Source organism: Rhincodon typus, chromosome 13, assembly GCF_021869965.1.
Source record: "Rhincodon typus isolate 14 chromosome 13, sRhiTyp1.1, whole genome shotgun sequence".
In the NCBI taxonomy this organism is placed as follows: Eukaryota; Metazoa; Chordata; class Chondrichthyes; order Orectolobiformes; family Rhincodontidae; genus Rhincodon; species Rhincodon typus.
Window position 1 is genome coordinate 54453383 of NC_063344.1, and position 5509 is coordinate 54458891.

At 40.7% G+C, this 5509-nt stretch overlaps 1 protein-coding gene across 2 annotated transcripts in view; it reads left to right on the plus strand.

Moving 5' to 3' along the window:
• Window positions 1–166: 166 nt before the first annotated feature.
• Window positions 167–5509, plus strand: part of LOC109914776 (calcium-binding protein 39) — an 80965-nt gene continuing 75622 nt past the window's right edge. The window contains exon 1 of one of the 2 annotated variants that reach the window (XM_048604415.1): window positions 167–411. The gene's annotated coding sequence lies outside the window, so the exon portion shown is untranslated. The remainder of the gene's footprint in view (window positions 412–5509) is intronic. The other variant, XM_048604414.1, reaches the window with a different exon arrangement.

A 5509-nucleotide genomic window follows, 5' to 3' on the forward strand; every position in this document is an offset into this window, starting at 1 on the left:
CCCTCCCTCTCCCCCCCCCCCTAATGATACCGCCACCACCGAGATCCACACTCTTTCCCTCCCTCTCCCTCTCCCGTTTTACTCTCTCTCTCACTCCCTCCCCTCCCCCCAACTAACTTTCACTCCCCGCCCCCTACAGGTGATCACATTCATTCACAATCTCAGTTTGTTGGAGAGGGGGACGTTGGGACGCGCTGACGTCTTTGCCGGACGTTGGCGGGGTGACGCAGCGCGGCGGGGCCGCCCGGTCTGTGAGGAGAAGGAAGCGGTGGAGGAACAGGGGTAGGAGAGGCGCCGACACGCAGCCAGAGAGCGGGGCGTAGAGCACCGCCAGAGAGACCGCACGGACACCGGGGGTCCAGGGGAGCGGAGCCAGACAGCGTGAGTCACCCACCGTCTACGGGCCGCGCTGTAAGTCTCCCTGCCTCCTCCACCAACACCTCCTCCTCCCCCCTCACTGGGGGCCCGGGCTTCTCGTTGCGGCCTAGTTGCTGGCCCCTGGGCGGTGGGTGGTTTCGGGGATAGGGCTGTCCCCTCCCTCCGCGGCCGAGCCGCGCCTGTGGTTTAGTGGTTGATCCGGCGCCCTGCCGTCTGTTCTCGCCTCTCTGGGTTGATGCTGGTGGGTGGGGAGGGTACCCACCCGCCCGGAGCTCCTGGAGCTGTGCTGCCCGGCTCTTGTCTGGCATTGCACCTGTTTTCATTTCGGCTGCTTCATTGTCGCGCAAAGCGTGGCGCGGTCTGACATTCCTTCACTAAGTAATGTAGGGGGGCCTCTCAGTCTGTCTTACACACTCGCAACCATATGATAATCAGGGCAGGCAGCCCAACGCTAAAAAGACAGTGCAACAGAAGATATCGCCTCTCCTCAAAATAACTGCAGTAAGAGGCATTTCTCCTCCATCAACACAGCTAATCATATTATTTGCGCTCTGCAGGTGCACTCTCCAGGCCAATGGAGATAACCTCAATGTTCAGGTAGACTGCGGTGTTTTACCTCTCGGGTTATGACTGACCTCAGGAGTTGTTCTGTTTATGCTGTTTCATTTGCAGATGGAAAATTTAATGGTGCGAAATTCAGAAACGCCAGTTCAAAATTTGTAGAGCTTTGGTTACGTAGGAACCACAATTTTATTTTGGACTCTTGAGGTTCTCAATTTTGGTTACTGTAGGATTTGAGAGTTAAAAATCAACTCTAAAGAATATATGTGAGCAACTAATTTTGACTACTAAATTATCTTAATATTTTGTATTCCAGACAACTGTCAACTTTCTTTTAATTTCAGTTCTTTGCTAGAAATGTAGAGTTGGATTGATTTGGATTCGAAGACTTATTGAAGGGATAGTTTGTAATTTTGCTAAATACTAGCTGAAATGGGAGAAGCTTTTCCTTCAGATTCTGCTAGATTTATGAAGAGTAATATGCATGTGAATGCTTTGAAGCTGGAACTTGCCTTTGTAAATTTATTTAAGTAAAAAAAATTATTTGGAATTTTTTTGCAAAATATAATCTCTTTCTGCACACTGCCTTATCTATTGACAATGCAAGAAATTGTGGACATCTGTCTCTGCCAGTACTCAATTTGCAGGGCAATTCTGAAGCTCTGTTTGAGCTGGAACGTTATGTCTTTATAAAATTGTATTTCTTATATTTAGATTGTGATGTTTATATTGTAGAATTAAGATTTGCAAGAATGGCAAATGTTAGACTAGTGCTAAACCTGTCTTTGGATGTTAATGTTGACAAATGATAACATGGTTGACAAATGAAACACAGTTCCTTTGTTTGGTAACTGCAAGGGCTTGCATTGACCTGTGTTGCAGAACATTTGTGCTGCTGTTTCAAAAGCATATTTTCTTCCCCAAAACCTCTTCCCTCTGTGTATATGCAAGCTGTTTAAGGCTTGTTCAATTTTTCTAGTTTGAGGTTCTTGCAGATCAGACTTTTTTGGAAGATATCCTGATATCTCTTTAATGGGTCAAGTGAGGGGGAATTCTAGGTATAGACCTGTTTTGCCACTTTGTGGTATAGTGTGAATGTATTCCAATGGTATGTTTTTGTATAAGTAAACAATGACCAAACAAGTCAACTTATTAGCTACAGTTACAAATTATTGACTTCAATTTCATTGCAGTGGTAAGTGTTGACAAAATTGCTGGCCCAGATTTATTCAACTGCAGCATTATTTCAATATGAAGTCTATATCCATTGCTCGGTCATATATCTGGTATCTTTTGATATTTATATCAGACTTTTCTTCATGTTTATTTTCTATTACATCAACCTACAAATAAAACTACATGTCCTTGTGGCCATCACTTGCACTTTTCAGAATGAATGATGACGTAGTCATTTACGAATCTCTGCATTGGTAAAATGACAGCAACGATTGGACTTTAAGAAATTTTGCACACTTGAGATCCTAAATAAGTGTTTAGTGTTTTCCTGCAATAGCTCCTTCCTGTTTACTGGAGATTTATTCATACACATGTATGTTGTAAAAGCTACGAATTTGCCTCCGTTCACAATGCTTCATTTGTTTTCCACAATGTTTGGTCCTTAAAATGCCACTTGTGTGTCAGTTATATTGCTTTATAAATTTAGGTTGAGCCAGCAGGGCTGCAGAAACCTCTTTGGTAATGGCTACAAGTATAGGCTAGTTGGAAACTGTATACAAAGTTGCTAGGGTCAATTTTTAATTGTACTTGGTTATTTGACCTGATTAGTGCATTTATTAATTGCATTTTATTAACACACTAGTTTCATACTGGAAGATATTCTGAAATTTTGCATTTCAGTTGAAACTTATCCTTGCGAACTTTTGGGGAAAAACTAAAATAGTTAATGTATGAAGCAAAGCATAAAACTGATGCTTGCTCTAGGCTTATCATTCAGGTTGTTGACACTATAGCTGCATTATTTGGAATTTTTTTGAGTTCATCATTTCCTTGACTCTAACTGTTCTGAAATATTCATGCTACAGGATCTAAATGATCAGAAATGCAAATAACAGGATGGTGATGGAGGGAGATGATTAGTGTGAATTGCAAGCTGGCTTGTTACTCATTGTTCAGTTTGTTAGCTTTGAGTGGAATTTTCCAACTGTTGAGATTTGGGGAGAAGAGCTGCATTCTTCAGTTCTAGAAGTTATGTAACTAATTTAATATGCATCTATTCTCATTACAGTAGCCAAAAATAGAAAGTGATTAACTCATCTCTAGCTACATGGCAATTTTAGTTAACATTTTAAGTGAGATAAGAGTTGATAGTTTTGTTTTGATGCCAGGAAACTCAATGTCAGAGTAAGTTGAAACCTGTAAAGGCATCTTAGAAATTTTTTTATTCATTCACGGGACGAGGGCATTGCTGGCTAGGCTAACGTTCACTGCCCTTCCCATTCCTAATTGCCCAGAGGACAGTTAAGAGTTAACCATGTTGCTGTGGGTCTGGAGTCGCATGTAGGGAAGACCAGGTAAGGATGGCAGTTTCCTTCCCTAAAGGACATTACTGAACCAGATGGGGTTTTCTGACAATTGACAGTGGATTCACAGACACCAGTAATTCCAGATCTTTTTTATGTTGGGATTCAAACCTGATCCCCAGAACATTATATGTGTCTCTGGATTAACAGTCTAGTGATAATACCACGATGCCATCGCCTCCGTTGCAATTATGTTTACCTTAGCAATGTTGTACCAGCCATTCCCTCTGGTAAGAAATTCTCCAATAGAAAAATAAGCAAAATAGTTGTCACAAGCAATCATTGTGCAAATATTTTGAACCCAAGTTTGGATAAGCTTGGAAGTATGTGAATTGTTTACAAAGGAAACTATATCTGTCTGAATATCGTGTTTTATCTTTGGTCAAAATTTTATCACCCAAAGTTGTGGAACCAATACATGATTAAAATTGTTGAACTGGTAAATGTTGGGTTTTTTTTGACATTTTTCCAACCTATTTTTGGCTTCCTTCTCCTTCCACTCTGGAAAGGTACACTTCTAGCTGAGATAGTTACACAAGCATGTGCCACCTTCTACTTGAATATAGACCATAAACTGTTATCAGAATATAGTCATCTGTGGATACTTGGCTGAAATGGAGAATGAGAGTTACAAGCTGGCTGTCTGCTGTCATCATACTGACAACACATCTTAATGTACAACAGTGGAACACTTGGCTAACTTGATGTCATTTGGTGATTCAGGAACTCAGCTTTGACATCACGCAAGGGCTACTCAGATGTATTTCCTGAGTCATCATAGAGTGCTATTTGAATTCTAGTCAAATCAATGAAAGGTTTCTTTTGCAGTCAGTTTTGAAGGCCATTAAATCCAAACCTTTATTTTCGTCTAAGGTTATTGTAGTTCCTTTGGCTTGGTGAGATCAGACTTGCAATTTGAAGCATCTGTTCAAATCAACCGTGGCAGCCGAGATTGTTTCAATGAAATAAAATCTGGAATTTAAAGAAAACTAGTATTGCATCAGTGATAGTGAACATAGACATTCCAGATTGTCACAGAACCATCAGGTTCGCTTTTGCTTTTTGTGGATCTGGTCTGTCTTTTGACTCCAGACCAACTGCAGTGTAGTTGACTTTTTAAACTGTATTTACATATTCAAGAAGGTGGCAGTAAAGACTGTTAGAGATGGTCAATAATTAGAAATCTTGGTCGTGAACGCACCCTTTGGGGGTGGGGTGGGGTAAGTCACCTGAAGTTGCTGCAGTTTTTTTGAGAAATGGTTGAAAATGTATTGTACTGAGGTAACTTGTATGACTATAGGAACACGATACCCAGTGCTAAATAAACAATTATTTTACCCTGACAGTTGCTTCATATAACTAGATTAGAATGGCTGGTGCTGCAAATTGATTGTGCCACTTTGAATTTTGATCACAATATTATTCAGTTTTGATCATAACGATCAGTAAAGACATGTTTTGTATAGCAATTTATCATCCTATAAGACATTCAGGACTGAAGCACCTTGTGGTTATACAGAGGAAGATCACATGAACAGATATTTCTGATCTTCTGTTTTATATTTGATACTCCGTTAGGCCATGTAATCTTTGTTAACTATGCTTAGTCACATTTTGCATCATGTTGACTGAACTGAACAGAACAAACATCAATGATGCAGAAAAACAAGAGGCTGAGTAGGATTGCCCACTTTCGCTTTTGGCTGAAAATGTTTCATCTTAGCTTTTTCATTTTTTTTCCCATATGCCATATTTGGATTCAAACACATGTCCCCAGAACATTAGCCAGGGATTCTGGGTTACTTGTCCAGTGACATTACTGGCATGCCCCAGCTTACCCATTTTACCCATTTGCGATGACCTCACCAGAGTTGAAGGTGGTGATTCTTAAGGGTTTTTTTTTTGCTTAATTGTCCTGGCTACAGTTTTTTTTCCCTCTAATCTTTTGATCATATGCCTCATGCTTGACCATGTTGACGGTGTTCCTGTGCTGTAGATGATGTGGTATTGTAAAGAATGTCTGGCACTAT